Source organism: Sciurus vulgaris (genome assembly GCF_902686455.1).
Source record: "Sciurus vulgaris genome assembly, chromosome: 11".
Taxonomy (NCBI): Eukaryota; Metazoa; Chordata; class Mammalia; order Rodentia; family Sciuridae; genus Sciurus; species Sciurus vulgaris.
In genome coordinates, this window is record NC_136472.1 from 107,033,196 (window position 1) to 107,060,705 (window position 27,510).

General features: G+C 37.3%; 1 long non-coding RNA gene and 1 pseudogene across 3 annotated transcripts in view; one reads left to right on the top strand and one right to left on the bottom strand.

The window, feature by feature from the left end:
* The window catches only part of LOC306638370, a 48,628-nt gene that overhangs the window by 14,743 nt on the left and 6,375 nt on the right, over window positions 1-27,510 (bottom strand). The gene's annotated exons all lie outside the window — the stretch shown is intronic.
* Window positions 5,317-6,039, top strand: LOC306639527 (microtubule-associated protein 1 light chain 3 beta-like; annotated as a pseudogene). The gene has a single exon. The product of its transcript is annotated as a microtubule-associated protein 1 light chain 3 beta-like (transcript).

The window sequence follows — 27,510 nt, forward strand, 5'->3', positions numbered from 1 at the left end:
CTTATTTGTGCTCCCATTCCTGATACTACATGTTGTTCTATTTGCACACTCATTTTACTACAGCATCAACATATTACTAATAAATGATAATGATCTTTTTTTTTTTTATTTTAGGGATATGATGACATGACTATTTTAAATACTTTTGGTTTCAAATCCAGAGAAAAGTTTCTTGGCCTGGTATCAGTCATGTAATTTAGTAAGTCATGTACACTTCAAAGATCTGAAAGTCATTATTTTATTTAAATCACCAGCAACCTCCCTCTACCAACTTAATAATCTTATCATTTAACCACTTCCCTCTTGGGACTTATCTTTTAATAGTTTAGCAACGTTGTCTCATACATGGAGCCCCAAACCAAACAATTAACTAGTCTGGGTCAGACAAGTATTAAATGCAGTGGATTGTAACCACTGCCCAACTATCTGCCCTACTGAGGCAGAGAACAGGGTGGGTAACAAAAAAAATATAATTTCTGCCTGTTCTGGAAGTGGTTTTGTAGAGTCACAATATTTGAAGCAAATGAGCAGCATGTTGTCTGAAGGACTAATTCATTGCTCTAAAATGTCCAAATTCCCACTTTTTCTCATACAAGTTAGCTCTAAAACCTGTCTCTTCATCCTCCACCGTGTCACCACTAGCCCCTGCTGCAAGGCTGCATGTTCCATGAGGATAGCAACTCTAGCCACCCCCCTGCATTCTACTAGTTGCAACCTATGACAACACCTTGCAGAGTCGGCAACCAATGTCTGTTGAACAGATGCACAATGGCTCTTTCAGACTGTTGTAAAACTGCCTTAATATTTCAGATGAAAAATGTGTAGGACCAGTTTTTCACATGCCTCCTAGGTGGGGGAGGTAATTGAATAATTTTAGTTTGAAAAGACTGCCTGCTGCCTAGGAAGAAGAAACATAGCCACAAGGAAACAGACACTACTGAATCGTATTAACAACTTACTTTCATTATGACACAAAAACTTGAAGGCCCCTTTTTTTTTTTTGGTGCCAGGGGTACTTGGGATTGAACCCAGGGGTGCTCAACCACTGAGTCACATCCCCAACTCTGTTTTGCATTCTATTTAGAGACAGTGTCTTGCTAAATTACTTAGGGCCTCATGAAGAGCCATTCTTAACCTCTAAACACAACCAGGTTATGAGCAGAGCAGGCCCTTTGTTCTTCAGCATCTTCCCTTTATCATTACTGTGTTCTCTCTGCTGGGACCCACAGATCTCATCTACCTGTTTACACAGTCAGTCTTAGCCCACATTTTAACACACACAGTCAGCTTTAGCTTCTATTTTAATTATTCAATTTTTTTTTCTTCTTCATATATACTGGTTTGTATTTATCTAACTCCATTTCTATCTCTAATGATTGTACTTGGCTTAACAAATATTTGCTAACTCTTAAGTGTTTGCTAAGTTCAAATTGAACATCAACTTATTCATTGAGCAAGGATTATTTAAAACTTTAGTAAGCCCGTTTCAGCACTTAAACTGGTAATTCCCCTAGGGCTGAGGATGTAGCTTAGTGGTAGAGTACTCGCCTAGCATGCACAAGACCCTAAACTTGATACCCAACACCACAAAAATAAATAAATAAAACAAAATAACAGTTCTTGACCTTTCCCCCCCCACACACACACACTGTGACAAATATGACAGATGAAATATATGTATTAGATAACCCCTGGGTTCTGTCTACTCAACAAGTATTTCCTGAATATCCACCAAGTCCATTATACTAGAATATGACCCACAGCTGGATTTTAGGCTAAGGCTTGGAGAATCTGGTTATATGTAACATACACTGCCAAATGTGGTAGCTGTAAGGCTCTTTTTTTCTCTCACACTATTCACTTGTTCATTTATTTGAAAAATTTTAAACACACCTACATTTTGTGGGGAGCTATGCCAGGTGTTAGACATATAGCAATAAGTAATATAGACAGACTCCAATTCAAAGGGCTTATATTCTAGATGGGAAAAGAAATACACCAGACATGAGTGAAAGAGAAATTGCTGTAATTTGTTTTTTAAAGTTATTTCCTGCTATTTCTATTTACCCTTCTCTTTCCCTTCCCTTCCTTTCTGTTCCTGAACAATTAGGTCCTAAAACCAACATCAGGGGCTGGGGATATAGCTCAGTTGGTAGAGAGCTTGCCTTGCAAGCACAAGGCCCTGGGTTCAATCCCTAGCACCACCAAAAAAAAAAAAAAAAAAAAAGAACCAACATCAGAAGAATGTAGGCATCTGTGTCTGGGGGATGGAGAGGACTTGTTAGCTCAGAATGGGATGTCAGGCCGGAGCAGGGTGAAGAAGGAAGGTTTGCAGAGGACAGACTGGGTGCTCATGTGGCTTGAGCAGGTGAGGAGGCCATCCACACAGGAGAGGGGCAGCAGCAACAATGGGAGACTGGCTCCACACAGGGAATTGATTAAACAAGTAAGCAGAGTAAGGATAATGATAGCCATGTTTCTCACTATCAGAGAAGGGGGTTACAGATGTAACAAGGGAGAAAACTGGAATAGACTCCACAGTGTTAGATTGAAATTAGAAACATGGGTTTCACCTCTTGACTTTCTATATCAAATATAGATACACATACATATGTGTACATATACATTTGTTCTCCACTAAAATAAACCAGAACTTCTAGAAAAAAAAAAAAAGGCTGATATCTGGATGGGACCAGGAAAAATATAAGATTTGCTTAGGTAGTAGGTACCATTAGATAGAAGTGATAAGTTCTGGAATTCTACAGAATAATGAGGGCCCTAAAGTTCACAATAACTAACTGTATATTTTATGAATAACTGTAAAAGAGGAGTTGGCTGTCTCCAAACACGAAGTAATGGCAAGAAGATGGAAATATTAATTACCCTTGACTTCATCAGTACATATTGTATATATGCAATGAAGCATCACACTGTATCCCATAAATATGTACAACTGTTATATGTTAATCAAAAAATTGTTTAGATGTTTAAAAATGTGAAAAAAAGATTACCTTGGGAAATCTTCTGCTGGCAGAAAGAAAGGAAGTATTTAAGAACGAGGGGCATATATCCATAGAACACAGAGGACTGCTTATAGTGGCCCACTTTGACTAAATGGGATGATTTCAGCATCAAAATCAATAATTATAGTGATAGGATATAACCCATCAAATAAAAATGGAAAATCATGAGTCCACCATGGTATAAATGAATAAATAGAAATTTTGATGAAGAATGAAATATTTATAGTTTCAAAGTGTCTCCCCCACAAAATGCTCATTAATTACCAAAGCAACACTGCAGGTAGGCACTATCTTAATCAAATGATCCACGTGGAGATCATCAATAATGGGGCAAAATGAAATTATATACCACCTAATGTGACTGGAACACAGCATCACATCTGTGATATTTCTGCCTAAGTATACAACCTAATGACAAGGAAGCATCATACAGAAACAAATTAATGAACACTCTACAAAAAAACTGACTTGCAGACGTAAAGTCTCAAGATAACAAATGTCACAGAAAAACTAGGGAACTGCTCTGATTAAAGGAGAGTAAAGAAATTAGAAACGAAAGGCATTACTTGATTTTTTTCCCTCCATTTTCTATGATGGAAAATATAGGAACACATGACAAAACTTGAAAGGAGCCTGAGGATTAAATGGTAATAATATATCATTAATTCTCTGATTTTGATGGTTGTATTGAGGTTATCTAAGAGAATGTCCTTGTTTATAGGAAATACATATTAGAGTATTAAGGAATGAGGGGACATCAGATTGGCAACTTACTCTCAAACGATTTGAGGGTGAGGGTGTTTATTATTCTATACTTGCAACTTTTTTCTTAGAAACATTTTAAGGAAGAGCATTTGCAAACTTTGGTACTATAATTACTGGTAATATACTGCTCACAGGACTCCTTGCATCTAAGCTCAACACACCAGCTTGCTATGATGTTGTGACTGAGGGCACCTGAGAGCCTCTGATCCAAGACCAAAATGAATCATTAATAAAGTATCAATCGGCGCCCTACCCCCAGGCTCAGGCATAGCTCCCAGCCTTACTTTTGCCAAGCCCTGGCAGTCTACAAAGAACTATGACCAGCCCCCTGCCAAAGCAAACTCTTAAGATTTCTTTCCTTCAAGATTTCCCATCTTTTCCCTATGAAAACGCAAACAGGTTATGTGATCTAGACAAGGGGGGAAAAAAAACTCCATGGTATCTTCCAGCACTTAAATTACTTCAATATGACTTTTCTCACAAATTATTACAAAGCATGTCATGCCCACATAACTTTTGAACTTGTACTAAGACATACCTAATGGTGGAGATGGAGGTACAAATGAAGACCTAGGAAACTATACACCCAGAGATGGAGAAGCAACAATGCACAGCCCCATCTCTCATTCTTTCAAGAAACAGCAAATTGCTGAGTAATCTTTTTATTTTTTAATCCAGATTTTGAACAGCAGAAATAACGACAAGAATGATTCATCAGAGCCAGGACATCAAAAGAAATACGTTTTCCAAAGTAGAATAAGACCAGGTTTAAGGTTTCAAAAAATATATAAATCTATTACATTTATATTACCCTACTGAAGAAGTACTTCAAAGGTTTCCAGTTACACATTTTAATCAGTAAAATTTATATCAGGAGCTCAGAGTTTGTGTTGTTCTGTTTCATAGGCCCTGGTTTGGTTTAAAGCAGGAACAAGTAGAATTTATGACTGCTTGACAGTATAGTTGTGTTAGAGGGAAAGGTCGGTGATCAATTCCTATGATGCAACTTTGCCAGGAAGCTGGAGGCTGCTTTAATTGCTTACACCACCAGGTGGCAACATTAGGATGTCATAGAAATTTTACCTAATTCTAATGTTCAGTTTGGGGCATGTAACTCCCTGCAACTATAAAGAGAAGAAGAGGGAAGGGCACAAGAAGAGATAAGACAATGAAGGAGTTAAAATTCTGGGTTCTGGAATCAGAGCCAGATTCTAAGTTCTGTCACTTACTGGCTACACAATCTTTTTTTTTTTTTTTTTTTTTAATTTTTTGTAGTTGTAGATGGACAAAGTGTCTTTATTTTATTTGTTTACTTTTATGTGGTGCTAAGGATTGAACCCAGAGCCTCACACAGGCTAGGCAAGCACTCTGCCACTGAGCCACAGCCCCAGTCCAGGGCTGTGCAATCTTGAACCAACTACTTCATTACTTAAGCTTCAGTTTCCTTATCTCTAAAGTGATTCACGACAAGTGAAGTCACAGTCCCAGAGTCCAACCCGCTGCCGCTGAGCACTGGACCTCAAGCGTTATGCAGTTGGAGAAAACTTTCAAGCAGGGCCGCACCTTCAAACAAAGAGCAGAGGACGTGCACCTCATCCCAGAGCAGCATCCCACCAAGATCCGGGTGATAACAGAAAATTACAAAGGCGAGAAGCAGCTGTCCATCCTGGACAAGGCCAAGTTCCTCATGCCTGACCATGTCAATATGAGTGAGTGCATCAAGATAATCAGGAGGCGCTTGCAGCTCAACGCAAACCAGGCCTTCTTCCTCTTGGTGAACAGCACAGCATGGTGAGCGTGTCCACACTCGTGTCCGAGGTGTAGGAGAGTGAGAAGGACGAGGACGGCTCACTGTACGTGGTGTATGCCTCCCAGGAAACGTTCGGGAGTGGGTTGGCACTGCAAGGCTAGGGCCCTGTGTCAGCTTTCTAAGCCCTAGCCAGGGAAAAAAAGGGGATGTCACCAACTGAGACTGATGAGTTCATCTAGTCACAGGCCATCAGAGCAGTTGTGTTCCACCTACGAGCTTTAGGAGTTGTTTTGTATTTCAAGCAGAAAAATGGATCTCCAATGAGCACACTCAGCTTTGGGAACTATATTATTTAACCTAGGCATCTTGTTTTCAAACTTTAGAAGTTTAAAAATAAAATACTTTGCATCCTAAGTTGCCAGTAAAGTAGACCTTCAAGTTATTTAAATGCTCTTCTTTCTCCAGTGGGAGCCTGCTATCTGAGCAGCAGCTTGCAGGGCATTCAGAACGAAGTCTCCTTCAGGTTCATGGAACCGGGCACCACCCCTCCCCCACCCATCTGTCCACATGGCTAGCTTTTAATGTCTATTTTACATTATGTCAATTCTTAAAGCCTGTTGTTCAGATTGTGTACATCATAATGCACATAGCACTTTTTTATTGACCCATGTTTCCTAAGTACCTTTTGAGCCTCAAAAACTAGAAAAAAAGATAAATACAACCCTGCCCTAAAGCGGCTCACAATCCAGCTGGGAGAGGAAACCTGGAAATAAATAAATGCCACCTTATATTACATGTCACCATCAACATACAGCAAAGAGGCAGCCTTAGCATACAGAAAGAGGAATCTGATCTAGCCTACCTCCTTCTCTTCACCTGGCCAAAAGACTTCCAAAAGTCCCACCTGCCCGTGGAAGCCTCCCAAGCTCCCATACTAACCTGTTTTCTCCCACAGCCCTCAAAATATGCCTTATTATAGCATCCTTACTGTCTGACTCACCTTAAAATTCATGGCTGTCCAATGGACCACCCAAAGGCAGGAACCATCTCCTACTCACCCTCAGCCTCCCAACTCTTAGAGGAGTTCCTTGCACTTACCTAGTGATCATTGTGTTACATCAGGCAAGCACAGCCAGGATTAATTTTCCACTATACCAATTGCCCTTTCAATTTTCCTTATTTTGCCACTAGAAATATTCAACATAGAAACTCTTAACAGAAATCAAATGGGTTTTAAATATCTATGAAATAATCAGATATAAAGAAAATGCAAAGATCAAATCAGCTTCTATGAAATAATATTTCCTTCACAAAGTCCCAGATCCAATGTAAATAGTTACATTCTAGGAAGCTGCTGTGCTCTAGAAAACAACTAATCAGTTTATGTTTCCAAAAGACTGATTTGTTTTATTTTATTCAGGAAAGAAACTGGCCTCTTTCGTTTCACAAGAGATTACTTTTTCCTCCTCTATTTCTTGAAAGGAACTTGCTCAAAATAACTTGTTCAGGAATATTGATCCATTTAACAACAAATATGCTCTTAGCATCTTGGGATTATCTCTTTTTTCCTACCAATCTGTCCTTCCTCTCTGTCCTCCCCATGATAACTTCATATATTTCTGCTTTTTTTTTTTACCAAAATATAATGATAAATGTCTCCTCTGCTGGATATGCCCACAAAAACAACACATCTTCATCATCTTCTGAGTTCTGAGGCTCTGTTCCTGGAGAGGGAGACGTATCATCAGTTAGGTCTGCCAAGGTTATGAACAGAGAAATGGAGGGGAAGAAAGAGGATGAGACAAGATGTCAGTCCAGCCTGCCCTGTGGATTTATGAGTCAATCACTTTAGTAATAGGTACAATGTGGGCATTTGTAAGGTTACAATACATCTCCTAAATGGACAGATGCCCCAGGATCTTCCCTCTGATCTAAAGCCATCAATGAATCAATGTGAAAGTCATCCAAATCAAAATGGAGTCACTTATGTCAAACCCTAATAAAATAAAATCACAAGACCTTAAAGGGAAAACTCTCATGCACACATGCTTATTAGAAAAACTATTTCAATCCCCAGCAGTGCAAAATTTAAAAAAGAAAGAAAAACTATTATAAGATCTCTCTGAAAACTACAACCTTGCACAAAGTCTACTGCAACCTTTCACCAAAAAAAGTAAACAAAAAATCCTTTCTGTGAGATTCTGCCCAACAATTCTCTGTTGAAACTTAAACTGACACCCCCTTGTTATTGATTCTTATAGCCAAATTATTGCAAAAGAACTCATGTAGCCTTCCTCAGCTACCTTTAAAAACCCTTGTCTTCCTTTATCTCCCCAGATATGCCTATGATTCAGCATAGCACACATCCCCCAGATTTGCAAATTTCCTGCTCATTCCTATATAAAACCATTTTGCTTTAGAAAGTCTCTCCATTTTTGTTCTTTAGGTTGGTACTGTACGGAATGCAGTTTAAACTTATCCCAGCATCCAGTGGCCTCCTGCTCTGCCCAACTCCCTGACCTTATTCAGTACCACTCCCCTTTTCCACAAACTCAGCACATACTTTCTCATTGTTTTCCTTTGCTTGTCCTCTTTCCTCAACCTGGAATGCCCTTTCCCTACATCTTTATATGACAAGTCCTAACCATCTGCCAAGACTCGGTTAAGTGCCACTTCTTCCTTAAAATCCTTTAGCCCTTAAATACATATGTCATTCTCCTGGTTCTCAGTACTTGTTGCCCATAGGCATTACATGGAGCAGCAGCAGAGTACTGCCCAAGACCTAGAAATAAAGGAGCCACTTAAACATCTAACAATGGAAAACAACCTATACCTGGACAATGACTTGTGACTGAAAAAGTGAAAGTGTCTTCAACATATTAAAGAGTGACTTTCAAGTGAAGTCTGACTGTAGGTCTGTAGTTGCTGCAGAGCAAATATTATTAATATATTTATTCAGTGAATCAACAAATACATATTAAGCACTTGCTATATGATAGGTAGTGTGCTTGACACTAGAGATGTGAAATGGTGAATGAGTCTTTACCCTTGTGGAAGCTATAGTCCAATAAAATGCCAGATTAACAGTCAATTAAATATATTATGATAATGCTACATATAATAAGACAATGGGTGAGCCCAAAATGCAGTGAAATCCATGGCACCTATGCAGGATTTCAAACAGGTCAGCATGATTGAACTCAGAATATTGGGTAGGGATGGGGATGGGGAACAAGACTGAGATTAGAAGGAGTTAGATCATGAATGGATTCACAGGCCTGGATTAAGGATTTGGACTTTAACCCTCGGCTGATTGTCTTTTGCCATATCTCACCAAATTCCCACTCAGATCCATTTTCTACCTTCCTGTGTACCCCTGCAGACTTCCTCACTTCCTTGTTCCATCTGGCTTGCCACAGGATGTGGGCAGTAATGGGAAGCTGCAGAAGGTCATCTGTGGGCAGGAGGGAAGGAAAGGTCATGGTATTTCTTCCCCACTCCCTTCATAACAAGAGCAGTACTTATATCCTCTGCAACTAAGGCTCCATCAGTTGGTTCCTCCTCCAGCTGAGATAGTCCAAGAACTCTATTTGTTCTCCTTGTCCCTCGGTGCTAAGGTGCTCTTGGTCCCTTCCCATTCAGAGTTTGCTTCCTTTGCTCTATCTACATATGTGCACATAATACCTTAAGGTCTCTTCCTTCGAACTTTATCAGACAAATTCTGTTTCATGTCATGATTTTAACTCATGTAATCCTAAATGCCATGAGGAGATGTGAAGGGTTTTAAATGGGACATCACGTGTTCAGATTTGTACTTCGGAAAGATCATCATGCCAAGGCAAGCATGGTGGTGCACACCTATGATCTCGGCTACTTGGTAGGCTGAGGCAGGAGGATAGCAAGTTCCAGGTCATCCTGGGCAACTTAGTAAGACCCTGTCTCAAATTTATAAAAAAAAAAAAAAAAAAAAAAAAAAAAATGGGAATGTAGTTCAGTGGTAGAGCATCTCTGGGTTCGATCCTCATACCAGAAAAAAAAAAAAAAAGAAAAAGAAAGAAAGAGAGAAAGAAAAGGAGAGAGAAAGAATGAGCTCATCATGTTGGAACTGGAGATCATGCTAAGTGAATAGACCATACTCAGATAAGTATCACGTGTTTCCCACATATGTGGAATCTAGAGGGAAAAGAAGATGACATGCAAGTAGAAAGGAGACTATTAGCGAAAAAGAGGGGGAACAGGGTGTGGGGAGAAAAGTAAGAGAGGGTCACAGGGAGATGGGTAGAATCACAGCGTGTTATATGCACACGTAAATATGCCCCAATGAAACCCATTATTCTGCATAATTAAAAGGCACTAAAAATAAATAAAAAGAAAGCTCATTATACCCAAATTGTGGAGAATAGATTAGCGGAGGAAAAAACAGGGAGAATATAACCACTTAGGAGGTTATTTTGATAGTACTGGCAAGCAATTATGGAGACAGTGGAAATTAAAAGTAGATAGATTCAAGAGACATTAAGGAAGCAGAATTAATAAGACTTGACAATTGGTTGGACACATAAAAATAAAAGGTAACAATCAGACTCAGATAACCAGCATAATGAAGAGAGAAGAGGGAATCACAGGAAAAATTATGGTGATCAATGTGTACCTCCAATACTAATTAAGGGACAAGGCCCTCAAATTAGTCAATCTAGTCCCATTCCTCCACATTGCAGAGATGCACACATTAGCAATCACAGACTAGGAACCTCTGAATCATGCTACTAACCACCAAATCTGAAGCCAGGATTGCAAAGCAACCTTATGAACAATCATAAGCTTCTCACATGGATCTAAAAATGGGGAAAGAAATACTCAGGTCATAGGCTCTCTAATCTTCAGAACATTACTTCATTATAGATTAACAAATTGCTGTTCTGGTTTTCATATAACCCCACCATGAGTTTGATTCCTGAAATTCCTGAAATGTGATCTCTAGGCTCCAGTCCACTGAGAGCCTGGAAGGTTTCTAGCTCTGCAAAAAGGAAAAAGACACAAGTCATTTTCCATTCCAGGACATCTATCCCTATATACTGTTCCTTTGCCTTAAAGTACACCTTTTGTTTGTTTGTTTGTTGTTTGTATGTTTTTCTTTTTGTACTGGGAATTGAAAGCAGGAATACTCTACCACTGGGCTATACTTCCAGGCCCTTTTTTATTTTTGAGGGAGGGTCTGGCTAAATTGCTGAGGCCAGTCTCAAACTTGTGATCCTCCTACCTCAGCCTCTAATCTATGGGATTACAGGCATGCCCACTGTGCCCAGCTAAAGTATACCTTCTTCTACATTATATTATATCTGGCTAACTCTAATTTGTCCTATATGACACAACTTCAAGAGTAATTCATAAGTTCTTCTTTCACACCTGTATACCTGTCCTAATTGTGTGGAATAACACAAAGTCAGGAAATTAGTTTACTTTTGCATTCCCAGCACTTGGCTCAATGCCTGGCCCATAACTTGTCTCCTTTACTGAGTTGAAATTAAATTGACATCACATATATGTCTGATTCATTTTTATATTTTTCCAGAATGCCTAGAATAATGCCTTGCACATGAAAGATGAATAAATATTTGCTGAGCTTATAAATGACAAAAAGTAATGTGTGTCCTTTCTTCTCTTCAAGGAATATATAATAAATAATCATACCAAAGCTAAATAAATCCAAGGAACCTCCCAGGAAACAAAAATATGCAAGTGTACCAAGAGGTTTTACAGAATAAGTACTGATGGAATTTTGAAAAACACAAGTGCCATAGGATGTTATTGTGAACTGGATCTGCCAATATTAATGCTGGAGATGCTAATCCTAAAGCCAAATACCAACATTTGTTTCCCAAACACTGATTTCAACAAATATTTTTCAATTACCATAGCTTTTAGATCTATTTTTGACATGTACACTAAATGCAGCAAACAATACGGAAACTCGAGCTCCCTTCATTGCCATTCAACAATGAGGATTCTGAACTCACTGGGGAGATCAGAAAACACCAGCTTTGCAACTGCAAGAGATAACTTTCCTTGATCCTAGGCTGCCATCTGCAGAATCATCTTTGGAATGGTTCATTATTTCTGCCAGCTGCATGTGCTTTAAAACTGAAAACAGCCTCAAAGTAGTCTTTAAGTCTGGAAACTAGTTAAAATTAGACTAAGTCCTATGTCTTTATAGGAAACCACTGGCAGCATCTCTTTGATAGTTTTTGTAGTCCCGATATTTTATTTTAATTTCTATTATAGAAAACTTAAAAACATACCCAAAATTAGAAGAGTAAATGGACTTGATGTACCTTTCACCCAGCTTTGACAATAATCAACTATGAAAGGAGAACTCAGACACAAAAGCATTAAGGAAAGAATTTTGACTTTTTGCTATTTTGCAAGGCAGACCACACATCAGAACAACTGAACTCTCTAAACAACGAACACATCAGGTATTTAGAGAAAAACATAAGAAGTCACCAAGAGTACAGTTACTTTGCTCCTCATATGATTGTCATATTTGTGAAGACTGTCACATATCTATAGACATCAATATAAAAATTAGGAGTAAAACTTAGGTTGTAAGCAGCTTAAAAGAAGGGTCTTTATTTAGATCTCGCTTCCTTCCACTAGGTCCCACCTAACAATGTCATGAGCTAGGGACCAAGCCTTTAACAAATGGGCCTTTAAAGGACATTCAAGATTCAAATTATAGGGCTGGGGAGATAGCTCAGTTGGTAGAGTGCTTGCCTCGCAAGCACAAGGCCGTGGGTTCAATCCCCAGCACCGCGCAAAAAAAAAAAAAAAAAAAAAAGATTCAAATTATAAAGCCAGGTATAGTAGTACATGCCTATAATCCCAGCTACTCAGCAGGCTAAGGTAAGAGGATCACAAGTTCAAAGTCAGCCTGAGGTACTCAGCAAGACTGTGTTTCAAAAAAAATAAAAAAGATTTGGAGCCACAGTTCAATGGTAGAGTGCTTGCCTAGCATGTACACAGCCCTGGTTCAATACCCAGTAAAATAAAAAAGAAAGAAAAAACTAGTAAGAAAATAAATCCAAACTGCAGTAGTATATAACCAAAAAAATTCATAAAATAAATATTCAGGCTTAAATAAGTATATTTTAGTGGCATTTGTCATCTCTGCTAGCTGGGCACAGAATAACTTTTATTTCTTTTTAAGAATAGGTTGTCTGTGCAAAGCTCAATGTTCTTCTGAAATCTTTACCTTTCTCCTCTTCAACATTTAAAAACTCCCTTTCCTTAATAAATTTAATATTCCATTATATACATATATTTAGATATAAGCTCAAATGGCAAATGTGATTCTTTTTATTTTGATTTTTTGGGAGGAGTACTGGGAATTGAAGTCAGGGGCACTCAACCACTGAGCCACATCCCCAGCTCTACTTTGTATTTTATTTAGAGACAGGGTCTCACTGAGTTGCTTAGCACCTCACTTTTGCTGAGGCTGGTTTTGAATTCCGGCCTCAGCATCCTGAGCTGGTGGGATTACGGGCATGTGTCACTATGCCCAGCTCTTTTTTCAAATTTTAAAACACTGAATCTCCAGAATTTATAAAGAATCTCCGGAATTTATAAAGAACTCAAAAAACTTAACACCCAAAATGCAAACATACCAATCAACAAATGAGCTAATGAATTGAGCAAATACTTCACAGAAGAAGATACACAATCAGCAAATATATGAAAAAATGTTCAACATCTCTAGTAATAAGAGAAATGCAAATCAGAACTATCCTAAGATTTCATCTCGCTCTAATTAGAAAGGCTATTATCAAGAATACAAGCAACAATAGGTGTTGGCGAGGATGTGGGGAAAAAGGTTCATTCATACATTGCTGGTGAGACTGCAAGTTGGTGCAGCCACTCTGGAAAGCAGTATGGAGATTCCTCAGAAAACCTGGAATGGAACCACCATTTGATCCAGCTATCCCACTCCTTGGCCTATACCCAAAGGACTTAAAATCAGCATACTACAGTGACGCAGCCACACCAATGTTTGTAGCAGCTCAATTCACAATAGCCAGATTGTGGAACCAACCTAGATGCCCTTCAATTGATGAATGGATAAAGAAACTGTGGTGTATATATACAATGGAATATCTGCCGGCAAATGGATGGAGTTGGAGGATATCATGCTAAGAAAGATAAGCCAACCCCAAAAAAATAAAGGCCAAATGTTTTCTCTGATAAGTGGATGCTGAAACATAACAGGGGGTCAGGTGGGTAAGGGAAGAATGAAGGAACTTTGGATTTTGTAGAGGGAAATGAGGAGAGGGGAGGGGACAGGGGTAGGACAGATGGTGGAATGAGACAAATATTGTTACCCTATGTACATGTATGATTACACAAATGTTATGACTCTACATCACGTACAACCAGAGAAATGAAAAGTTGTACTCCATTTGTGTATAATGAATCAATACATTCTGCTGTCATGTATAACTAAATAGAACAAACAACAAAAATAAAATAAAATAAAGTAAAATTATTCTTGTCTGGCAAAAAAAAAAAAAATTGATTTTACCAGAATATTACAGGATAATATTTATCCATACTAAATTTAACATCTTAGTAAAACTGTAACATTTCTCATGAAAAATAAAGACAAAACACTTCTATTACCTTATCTACACACATTTATCTCTTTGCAACAGCTGTATAGCCTCAACTACTATGCACATTAGTTCCAACTTTCAACCAAAGTAGCCAACATCTGCTCTCTCAAAGGCCTAGAGAAAACTGGGAGGTAACTGAGAATGGTCTGTTATGCAGAAGTACTTTAGCAGAAAAACAGTTCCACTGCAGTTCACACGTACGCCATGAGCTGTCTACTTTACATTTTTTGAAATTGCAACCATGAACACATGAATTAATACACAGCCTAATTTTTTTTTTTTTTTTTTTTTTTTGCTTTCTTACAACATATGGTCAGTTTTATTTCATCTAAAACCCTAACCACTACAACTCCACCCCCCAGGTTATTTTGAAGCAAATTCCAGACATTATGTCATTTCATTTGTAAATATTTTGATAGGTCTCTAAAAGATAAAGACTATTTCTTATGCTCTTTAGCTATGCTCTTTAAACATGGCCATAATATAATTCACAAAGCAAAAATTAATAATAATTCCTTAACGTAATCAAATATCCAGTGTTCACATTTCCCCAATTCTCTTGTAAACATTTTCAGGTTTATTTGCATTGGGATCCAAATAAGGTACATTGTAACTAAGAAATATGTCTTTTTGAGCTTAACCTATAGGTTTCTCTTAAATCCTATTTTTTCCCTTGAAGTTTTTTTGTTAAAAAAAAAATATATGTATATATATCAAGTTGATCAGCCTGGTGTTTCCCATAAACAATACTTGCTATAGTGTCATTAAATGACACTAGGATAGATTCTCTATCCCTTATGTTTTCTGTAAATCATTAGTTGTGATCTAAAGGCATAAACAGATTCAAGTTCAAGGTCTTTTGTTCATTTCTTTTGCCAAGATGTGTATCAAAGAATTTAATTGTGCCCCAAAAGCAGTCTGGTCTTTGACCTCAATTCTGGGAGGTAACCTCTAAACTCTTGGAATACCATGCCTGATGGGAGTAGTTTTGTTTGCTTACTGGCTTTGGGTCAAGCTGGATTATATAACACATGATATAGTGTGCGAGCTTTGTGTCACATATAATCTGACTTCTATAGGGCTGGAGACTGAGAAGTCATGTGGGCAGTCAGCCAAATAAAATCTCTGGACAGGAAAGCTCAGGTGAGTTTCCTTGCTTGCAATAATCCGTATAGATTGTCTCACATCAAATACCAGAAAAGTAATGGTTTCTACAACTCCATAGTGAGAGGACAACTGGACATCCATATTTGAAATTTTTCTGGATTCTGCTCTATGTACTTTTTTCCTTGGCTACTTTTTTTTTTTTAACTTCCCTTAAAGTTCCCACAAGACCACTGTATCATGATGTTGTCCATTAGGTGGTACATGATATCTGGCTATTTCCTTTTTGGCTGTTATCAGCCACCGATGATCATTGCTTAAGATCATTAACTTTTCAGGGACTACAAAATGGTGATATTCTATCATTTCTTCTTTATTAACTTGAGTCTTGCCTCTCATCAACTGTTTGATTATTTATGTAAGTAATATAGAAGACAGGAAAAAAATAATTCTTTTGTTTATCAATTTTCAAAATCAAGAGGTAGTTTCTTGTATCTTCTAAGCAACTTTTTTCCTTCATGTTATAAATTTAAGCACCAATTCCCTGAATTATCATTCTTACTGTTAATTTTTGACTATACTTGACCATTGAGAGTTTATATAAATTGATTCCTAAATAGTGTTTTTGCTATTGTTGCTGTTGTTTGGTTTGTTTGTTTTTTGTTTTTGGTACTGGGGATTGAACCCAGAGGGACTTTACCACTGAGCCATATCCCTAAACTTTTTTTAATTTTGAGATAAGATCTCATTAAGTTGCTGCAACTGACCTCGTACTTGTGATCCTCCTGCCTCAGCCTTTTAAATTATTGAGATTACAGGCATGGGCCACTGTATCCAGTTGACTCCCAAATTGTTCTGACCTGACCTCAGTACTCACAGATAGCTACCTTACTTTCCAGTATCACAAAATGATCCAGGCTTAATATGGCATATTTCCTATTTCCAACATGGATAAGTGATTTCCCTAAGAAAGCCCTGTCTCAGGTTGAGTTCCACCAGGAAGTAAACTGAATTGAATATTCCAATGAAGAATTTATTGAGGACTGCTTCTAAAGCCAACACCTATAGAAGAAAAGACAAAAATAGGACCCCATAGAGGAAGGAGTTGAACCACAGCACAATCACAAAAATCCCAGAGAGCTAGAGATGACCTAGGCCTCTAAGATGTCATTTTATGGTAATGGTTCTCAATCACAGAAATTTTGCCCCCAAGAAATATTTTACATTTGGAGATATTTCTTGGTTGTCACAACCAGAAATAGGGTTCTATTGGTATCTAGTAAGCAGAAGCCAGGGATTCTGCTGACCATCCTCTAATGCACAGAACAGTCGCCCAAAACAAAGAAAAATCTAGTCCAAAATGTCCTTAGTAATGAGGCTGAGAAACTTTGGGTTAAGGCAATGACCAGAAAGTGACTCAAATAAGAGTCAACAGCCAGCAAACAGGGGACAGGAGACTCAGCTCTGGGGGTATTTAGTGGCACACTACAGCTTCCATGGTACACCTTGATAACTTTAAAAGAAAACTAGCACATAATGACCTCATTCTTGGTGCTAGGAGACTAGTTGTCACTGGTTTAGTCTTTATTTCTCAGCCTTTTCGGGGGATAGAGCTAGGAATTTTTTTTAATCACATCATTGATACCAATACTTCCTATTCAAAATCAGCACTATAGGTAAAATTGTTATATTTGGAGAAGTTGGAAACTCATTGGCCCAAACAAGGGTCCTGGAAGCCATGTGGTTAAGCTCTTCTTGAATCTCATTAAGTTTGCATATCACAGGGTTGCAAAAGTAAAGAAAAATGTTTCAAATTAATCCAGAATATTAGAATTAGAAGGAAGCTTAGAAGTCATTAAGTGATGAAAACTCTGATTTTTTACAACTAAGAAAAAGGAGGCCTGGGAAAGATCAGTGAACTTGCTCAAAGGTTCATAGCTACTTAATGCTTTATGTAGGACCAGGATCAGGTCATCTAACTCCCAACATTCTTGTTTCTTTTTTCCTGCCTCACCACCCTGACTCTTCTCCTTAGTAACAGAAGAAGAAATAGAACAGAAAGGGAGATGAAACTCACTCCCAATTTCACAGTGCCTTGGAGGAACTGAGAACTGAGTGCAGAGCTATATGAAGGAAGCAGTACTTACTGTCAGTAGAAACATCCATTTCATTGTTTTTTCCAAAGTATTATTGGATTGTGTTGTGCCTTTTACATTCTCTCCTTCACTCTTGCCAATGACCAACATAACACAAGGTTAAGACCAAGGTTGGGTCATCTCAGCAATGGAAAAAAAAGAGTTCAATTAACCATCTCACATAGAAACAAAATGAATGGTCTACTCTCCTTAGTCACACACACAAAACCAAACAATTAAGCATGTAAAGACATATAATGCCTCACTCTTTTTCAGAGGACTCATTTTGGAATCTTCTTCCAGTCCCTCCCCAGAAATTCTAATCTGAACTCTTCTTGTCCTAGAGAGTTGTTTATTATTTTTTCCAGTGCTTCATAAACTTTTCCACTGAAGTACTCAGAGATAAGAATGTAAACTGTGAAATGCATTCAACAGAGCGGGGGGGAGAGAGAGAGAGAGAGAAAAGAGAGAGAGAGAGAGAGAGAGAGAGAGAGAGAGAGAGAGAGAGAGAGAGAGAGAGAGAGAGAAAAGCATGTTCATGTGTGCAAGTTCAGACCTGAGGAAGTGACCCAAAGCAAAATTCTTGAGAAATAAAAAATTTTTCCAAAGTCCTGTGTTTCTTTTTTTTTCTTTTCTTTTTTAATTTGTTCTAATTAGTTGAATATGCAGTAAAATGCATCTTGACACACTTTACACAAATGGAGCATAACTTTTCATTCCTTTGGCTGTACATAGTGCAGTCACATTGGTCATGTAATCATATATATATATAGGGAAATAATGTCTGTCTCATTCTACTGTCCTTCCCATCCCCACCACCCCACCCTTCCCCTCACTTCCCTCTGCACAATCCAAAGTTCCTTCATTCTTCCCTATACCTGCCACCATCCCCTGCCACTATGGATCAATATCCACTTATCAGAGAAAACATTTTGTCTTTGGTTTTTTGGGCTTGGTTTATTTCACTTAGCATGGTATTTTCTAGTTCTATCCATTTACTGCCATTGCCTTAATTTTATTCCTTAAGTCTGAAGTTCTATGTTTCTTAAATATTTGTTCAAGTCTCATAACCTACTATTTTTCTTAAAGAAATAAAAGTTTAAAGAGGAAACTGATATAGCAGAAGATGTAATATTTAACCATTTTTAATAAGAAAGACGAGCAGTTCTTTTTTTTAATGTCATTGTACTTTTTATACCTTTATTTTATTTATTTATTTTTATGTGGGGTACTGAGGATCAAACCCAGTGCTTCACACTTGCTGGGCAAGTGCTCTACCACTGAACTACAACTGCAGTCCCAGGTTTAACCATTTTTTTAAAAATTGCGCTTTATCTACTCATCCAATATTAAAGGAACATCTATTATCTTTCTTGCTTTTATTTTAGCAAAATCACTAAGATGTCATACTCAAGATTTTTATATAATTGTGTTTTATCAATACTAATGATATAAAAGATTAAAATTAAAATGCAAATGAATTCAAACTATATACAATTTTATTATATTTCAAAATTGTAAACAGAAGTAAATGCAAAAATTTTTGAAAAGGTGAAATTATTTTTCATCTATTATCAAGTTACAGCTCTTCTAAAACATCCAAAAGCATTTGTTAATATTAAAAAGCAAAATAAAAATAAAAATAAATATCAACATTTTAAACTTTAAAATCTGACATTTTAATTTTTAAATTTTAATTAAACATTATTAGTTTATAGAAATAAACTGATTCTTCATTTAAAATTTATTATCCTTTGAGTGTATGTGTGGGTGGGGGATGTACTGGGCATTGAACCTACGACATTCTACCAGTGAGCCACATTCCCATTCCTTTTTAATTTGAGACAGGGTCTTGCTAAGTTGCCCATGCTGGCTTTGAACTTGAGATCCTCCTGCTTCAGCTCCCCAAGTTGCTTAGATTACAGGAGTGTGCCACCACACCTGGCAAGAATTCATTGTCTTTCTAGATGCCAATGAAAATAATTCATATCATGCTTCATGTTTCATTTAGTTATAGATTAAATTGAACGTCCATATGTTGAAAGCCCAACCTCCATCCAATATAACTATATTTGGAGATAGCAGGTAATTAAAGTTAAATGAAGTCATAAGGGTGTAGGTCTCTAATCCAATAGGACTGGTGTCCTTACATTAGGACGAGAAAGCAGAGTGCTTTCTTTATGAGGATGCACAAAGAAAAGGCCATGTAAGAATACATAGAGAAGGAATCATCCACAAGCCAAGGAGAGAGGCCTTATCAGAAACTAACCCAGCTGACACTTTGATCTTGGACTTCCAGCCTTTAGAACTGTGAGAAAATAAATGTCTCTTGTTTAAACCACCTGGTTTGGGGTAGTTATGGCAGACTGAGAAGACTAACACCCCTTCACATATATGACTGAAGAGAAATGTGAATTATTTAATGTTGCAAAATATTCATCAGCCAACATGTGTAACAGTTGTGAATTTCATCCTAGTTTATGAACACCCAAAATTTAAAAGGGAAGAAAGAAAAGAAAAAAGGAAAAGATAGGTTCCATTCGGTACTGTTGAAGAACAATACTTGAATAGGGAAAAATCTATTCATTCTTGTTGAAAGAGAAAATCTGAAGAATTAACTTCTTTTTCTTCCTAGTTAAGCATTTTCATCACTCAAATGCTTTCTACACTTCCAAGTAGTGTGGGACTCATCTGTGAAAATGTCACAACCCACAAACCTTTAAGCATCTGATGCAGCACCTGCTGTGTTGAGAACATAAAACAAAAAATGTGGGAAAATGTTTTCCTGGAGTCAAAACAGTGTTCGTTATAAGACTAAACACTTAGGCTTTATGGCCATGCTATGCCAGTGCTGAAAGCCCAAGTGAAAAACTAACTCATGTGCTCGTTAATAATTTGTGTGTGTATGCATGTGTGTGTATTGTGTGGTTTGTGATACATGAAACCATCTAAAACTGGGGCCTGCCTTGCTTGAGGCATTCTTTAGCCTCTGGTCTGTGAGTGGATAATGGAGTACCAAGAGGGGATATGATATGTCCATCCCAACTCCCCACTCCAGAGTAAGAAGACCTAGGCACAATGAATTTACATTATCTACTTCCTCTAGTGAGTTAGTATATTAAGAAGTTTATTTTATTACTTTAAAAATAAGGAAACTGAGGCACAAATTAAGTTGAAGGGCCTCTCCAATTATTACCTGACTATAACTTGGTGGAGACAAGTCCACAACCTAAGGATCCTGGCATCCCACCCAGGGAAACTTGCTGCTTTATACCTAGCTTCTTGATGCTCAGAGATTCTTCTATATTAATTTTAGGATTTTGTGGTCAAGCAGCACATGAGTTGAAAAGAATAAACGAACTATATTTTTTTAAGCTCTCTTCGTTGTTTAATAGTTTAGAGGTTCAGGAATGGAGGAAAAAGGATATAATTTTAATAGATGTTTTCTGAACCTGATCATTGAACTTCAACATCTGGGAATCAACATATCCTGAAATGTTTCTAGTCAAATAGTGATTATGGGCACAACAATAAAATTACTGTATTTAGTCTTCTGGTATGTGGTCAGCATCTTCTTTCATCCTTTTGATTTGGATTTCCCTGGGCTACTGAATGGGAATGTTTTCTGTTCTTACATGGCAATTTAGGAGGGGTAGCTAAGTAACATAATTGTTATTTACCATGTGGTCTGCACTATTTGAGAGTTGGGGACTGAACCTGATAGGAAATTAAATGTGATTTCTGCCCTCAGAGATCCTCATTTTACTCTGATGAATAGATTTGACATGTAAACACAGGAAGGAGAAAAGAACACCACCTTTAGGGGGAAAAAAGGTAAAGGTAGAGACACACACAGTAAGACGGGGGTAGTGAGATACCTAATAAATTTTACTGGATGATGAGTTAAAGAAAATTAACAGTTTTGTTTTCTTTAAAGCAAAGACTGGAGATGCTACCTCTAAAGTTGATCTCCACACTGCCAATATTATTCCCTCAAAGTTTTGGTACAAGTTCAGTCTTATAGCATCTGCCCACAAGTCAGGTTCTTGGTGATATTTTGTCTTATTCGCACATACACGCACACTAAAATATTCCTCTCTCTTTCCTACTGCCAACTTTCTTCTCAAAAAAAAAAAAAAATACAGGCACTAGGAATAAGCATCAAATTCTTTCCTCACAGGAATGAATGAACACCTATTTACAATACTGACACAATGAGGCTGACCAGTAGAGGGGGCATGAGCCTCACATATGGCTTTCTTTAATGAAATAAGAAGCCAGGACCCAGGGTGTGTGGGTAAGGTCACAAAGCAGAATAAATTAGGTGTATAACAAATTTACAACAACCAAAAAAGTTTGGGAACATTCTCTCTATATCTGTACATTGTTGTGTGGGCATATGAAAGAGGAACATTGTGCAGACTCAGGGGATGAATCATTCTTCATCCAACAGTGCAGGCATTTCTTATTTGAGCTCTCTTGCATTCAAATTCTTATTACTCAATGATATGATAGGTGGTTTCATTTTAACACAGATTTTCCATTGTGACACACGTGTAAATTCTTCAACTTGCTATTGCATACTTTGTATGGCAAAATATTTCAACATTGGGTAAACTTTTACCTTCATGTATCTATAGAGATTGCTATCCTCAACAGAATCATTGCTCTTGGTGGAAATCTTAGTAAGTGAAATGGTCTTAATGTCTGGGAGTCCAATCCAGTCATTAAAGGCTCCAGAACTAAACAGATGAGACTTTAAATTCTGAATTCTATGATATACTAGCCTTATTCACTAGAACACGTTATATTAACTCACTTAAGCATTGATTCGTTGTAAAATGGGGATTATAATAGTAAAAAAAAACTAGGATTATTGTTTGAATTAATGATAATAGTAAAAATAAAATATGCTTGAGAATTTATGTTTTTATACTAACATGCACAGGACTAGATTATCTTTGATTTGTGACATATTCTCATTCATAGCACCAAGTAAGGACTATTTTGTTTTTATTTCTATCCTTATGCACTTATTTATATGTTTATTATTAATAATATAAATATTTGTGAACCAACCATCCAGTATAAGAATTAGAACATTAACAATTATTTGCACCAATAAGAGTTTCCCCTAATCCATTCCTCCACCTTTCTTTTCTTAATTCTCACATTTATTATTAGCTTGCTTTTGAAACTATAGCTTTATTACATATTTGTATTCCTAAAAATTATATTGTTTCATTTCACTTGTTTTTAACTTTTATAAAAAGGGTCAGATATTAACTCTTTATCAATGGTGCTACTAGGAATACTCTGTTCATGTTTACTACTGAGGATAGTTTTTCTTAGGAAAATACCTAGAAATAGAATTTCCTGAGTTATAGGATATGGGAATAGTCAACATTAGATAATGACAAACTTTAACCAAAGTGGTTGTATCCATTTACATTCTCAAGAGCATTGTAAGACATTCTGCTAATTTCACATTCTCTCCAACACTTGGTACTGTCACTTTTTGTAATTTTCACCGATTGAATGGGTCTAAAATGGTATATTGCTATTTTAATTTTCCTTTCCCAGTCAATAATGAAACTAATCATCTCATCATTTTTAATTATAATTTTTTTTGGTACCAGGGATTGAACCTAGGGGTACTACCACTGAGCCACATCCTCAGTCCTTTATATATATATATATATATTTTTTTTTTTTTTTTTTTTTTTTTTTTGAGACAGGGTCTCGATAAATTGCTTAGGGAAGGCATCACTAAGTCACTAAGGCTGGCTTTGAACTTATGATCCTCCTGCCTCAGGCTCCCCATTCACTGGGATGGGAATTACAGGCATTTGCTCCCATACCCAGTCATCTCATCATTTTTTATGAGTTACATGAGTTTTCTCTTCTATTAAATTCCTATTTGTATTCCTAATCATTTTCTGTCAGATTGTTTGTCATTTTTTGCAATTAATTATGTTATGAATATCTTCTCCCAACTGGTATTTTCTTTTTTCTTTTTGTAAGATATCTTTTGATATTTGGAAGTTCTGGTAGTCAGTTTTATTTTCCTTTTTTCATTGTTGAGTGTTTTTTGTCTTTAATAAATTCTTCCACAAGTTAGGAAGATACATACCTGCATTTTCTAATAAAATTTACTTTTAACATTTAAGTCTTTAATTTCTCTGGAATCCATTCTTACATATGGTTTAAGGTAAGGCTCAATATTATTTTTTCTCATAACTATTTTTTACAAGACTACTTATTAAACAATCCTTCCTTTATCCATTGGTCTGCCACACCACTTCTACTGTATATCAAAGTTCCATACATACATAGGTCTGTTTCTGAGTTCTCTACTTAGTTAAATTTATTTTTCTATTTAAGAATAAATACCATGCTATTTTCATATACTGCAGCTGTTAACTAGTGAAACAATACTGGATTAATAAACATTGTTTTTAATTTTTTTTATATATTTGTTAACCACCTCATCTAACATATTTTCTACTGGTGGCGTATATAATCCAAGTTGTTGCCTTCTTTTGAAGTAAGTGTGCTTCTGAGATGTCTCATTACTTTGGCCTGTGAACATATATTTCTCTGATGGTTATCAGAGATTCTGTCTAAACATATGCAGTGGGAAAAGACCAAAGGCCAGATCCCAGTGAGTCAACATCCAGTGAGCTCAAGGAAAGGAGGGCAAGTGCTAGAATGGAGTTCCAAGCACTAAAGGTGGCTGGGTATCATGCCATCAATAAACTCTCCAGGTCACAGCCCTACCTTAAAACTCACCCCTACCCCTGATCACCCTCCACCCCTGCCCAAGGAGAAGCAGCCTGAAAAGAAGGCACTTCTAGATTATAAATCACCATCCTTGGGGGATAAAGGGAGTGGAGCAGTGGGAGAGTTAACCCCCAGTCAGTCAATCCCTACCAGTTTTCCATACTCTGGCTTCTGTAATTCCCTGATGTTATCCTTGAGAGTACTTACACCAGAAGTCTAAGCCTCTGCCGCCAATTTCCACAGAAGCCTCCTGTCCCAGGCTACATATGCGTGCGCGCATGCACACGCGGACACACACACACACACAATACATACATGCACACATATATACACATACCGGTTCAAAAAAGTTCCTCCAATTTATCTTGGGGTAGGCAACTAATTACCAATCTTGGAAAAATCCAAGGTTTTACATAGGTAGATATTAGACCAAATTATGAAACAAGTATCCCCAGGGCTTTAGCTACTCCAAGGCAGCCAGAGATGCAAAATCTCCTTCACAATGTTTACCTATTGGAGTCTCCTATCCTCATCATCCATGGAAGGTTATTGCTCTGTTGTTTGCTTTCTTTCCCTTCCATTAATTAAAGCTTATTTGTTCTTATTTGTTCTTATTTGTTCAAACACCTAATTAACTTAATTGCTATGGTCTAAATATATATGCTCCTCTACCAAATTCATATGTAAAAACTTAAAGACAGATTCCTTATAAATGAGATCAGTGCCCTTATAAAAAGGCTAGAGGGACTGGAGATATAGCTCAGTTCATAGATTGCTATCAAGCACAAGGCAAGGCCCTGGGTTCAAACCCCAGCACCCAAAAAAAAAAAAAGGCTAGAGAAAACCTGTCCCTCCTTCGGCCCATTCCAGCAAGAGGTGCCATCTAGGAAACAGAGGGTAAGCCTTGGCCAAATACTAGCACTACCGGCACCTTGATCTTAAAGCTACCAGCCTCTAACCTGTGAGAGAAATTTCTATCTTTTATGAATTACCCAATCTAAGTTATTTTGTTAGTAGGTATTAGTTAAGTTTTAGTAGCTCCAATGGACTAAGACACTAATCATGACACTAATAGGAAAAAAAAAAATCAAAATAGCAGAGAGGAAGGAGACCTAGAGACTTTCTCTTCAGGACCAAAGTTCACTTTAATAGTGGTTTATGAAATATTATTACATTTTCTTTGTTTACTCCAAAGGAATGGGCTTTGAGAAAAGATGCAGCAGGCTGCTGGAGGAGATGTTTTTTAAAATATGTATTCTTCCAACCTTCAAATATGAGTAGAATCACAAAGCCATAAAATATTATAATTCTATGGATGTTTATAAGCTGAGAACAACAATAAGTCAACTTTTCCCATTTCAAGTCTTAAGGATCACAAAGTACTTCATGATTTAGCATACATAGGACCTCATGCAATATGGCCCTAACCAACCCCTTCAGCCCCAACCCTCTTCCTCCCTCATTCTACCCAGCTGGAACTCTCTCAGCTTTTTCCCACTTCAAGATACTCAGAGGGCTGGGATGTAGCTCAGTGGAAGAGCATGTGCTGAGCACATACAGGGCCCTGGGATTTCCAGAACCAAAGGAAAAACAAACTCCGAAACTTTCTCTGATAGGCCTCTCCCCATATTCCATCCCCAGACTATCTCCTACAGATTCTTCAGATTTCATTTCAACTGCCATTTCCTGAGGAAAACTTCTTGACCTTCACCTCTCAGACTAGACCAGGACTCCCTATTATACAATCTCATAGCATGTAGTACTTTTCTTTTTTTTTATTTATTTATTTTGATTCATTGTAAACAGATGGGGTACAAACAAAGTAGAGTCGCACCATTTGTGTAATCATACATTTACTTTGGGAAATGATGTTTGTCTCAGTCTGTTATTTTTCCTTCCCCCCACTCCTCTTTTTCCTCTATACAATCCATCCTTCCTCCGTTTTTGCCTCCCTCCCACCCATCCCCATTATGTATCATCAATCCATTTATCAGAGAGATCATTTGGCCTTTGGCAATAGGTGTTGGCGAGGATGTGGGGAAAAAAGTACACTTATACATTGCTGGTGGGATTGCAAATTAGTACAGCCACTCTGGAAAGTGGTGTGGAGGTTCCTTGGAAAACTTGGAATGGAACCACCGTTTGACCCAGATATCCCACTCCTTGGCCTACACCCAAAGAAATTAAAATCAGCATACTACAGTGATGCAGCTACATCAATGTTCATAGCTGCTCAATTCACAATAGCTAGATTGCATATAGTACTTTTCTTTGAAAGCACTTGTCATAATTATAGTTAATTGATGAAATAATGTGAGGAGGCTAATTGGTATAGCATACTGGGAGTCAGAAAGGAAAGAATTTTTATTCAGTTTTTGAGCAAATATATGTTAGGAATTTATTATGTTCTGGGCATTATGTTAGGTACCAGCAATATAGTAGAGAAAGTAGTAGACCTTTTTATCAAGCTATCACAATTCACTTAAATGTCATTACCCTTACTCTCTTTGCCGATAGATAATCTGCTTCCTATTTCACAAAAGGAAATAGATACTAAGGGTAAACCTTCCATACTGCAAACTGAAGTACAGAAGCAGAATGTAAAACTATTCTTGCTTCCATTCCTCACCCACATCAAAGTAAAGGTGGTGTCTCCCTTTCTAACTATATCTAACTATAAAAAGTCCCTTGTGTTGTGGAATGCCTTGTCTTCTTTAGGGTATCTTCAATCACCTTTATTTCAACTTTTCCCTCTTTTGGCTCATTTTTAAAAATGTTCAACTTGCTAAAAGTTAAAAAGAAGGGAAAAGAAAAGAGAAATACCAAACTTCCCGCTTGACTCTACATCTCCTTCTACCTTCATTTCTTCAAAACTGGTTTCTTAAAAAAAATGGCCTACACTTACTTTTCTTTGTCACTCCCCATTCACCCCAATTTGGCTTCCATCTCCAGCACTCTGAAATGTTTGCAGAGATCAAGTTTCTCTTTGTGACTAAATCCAGTGAATTCCTTCCAATCTTTATCTTGTTTAATATCTTTTCAGGACAGGAACCTTATTTACACTTGTATCCTAAGCATCTACCGGAATTCTCAGCACATGAACATAATAAACATCCAACTAAACAGCATTTGTTGAATTCTGCTTAAAAATCTTAGGAATTAAAAAATATTCTTTCCTTCTTGAAATTCTCCTTCTTAAAACTCTCTTTTCCCTAGATTTTAAGATATTTTCCCCTCTCTATCCATTCTCTTCTTATTCCTCTGGCCTCTCCTTTTTGGTAGGG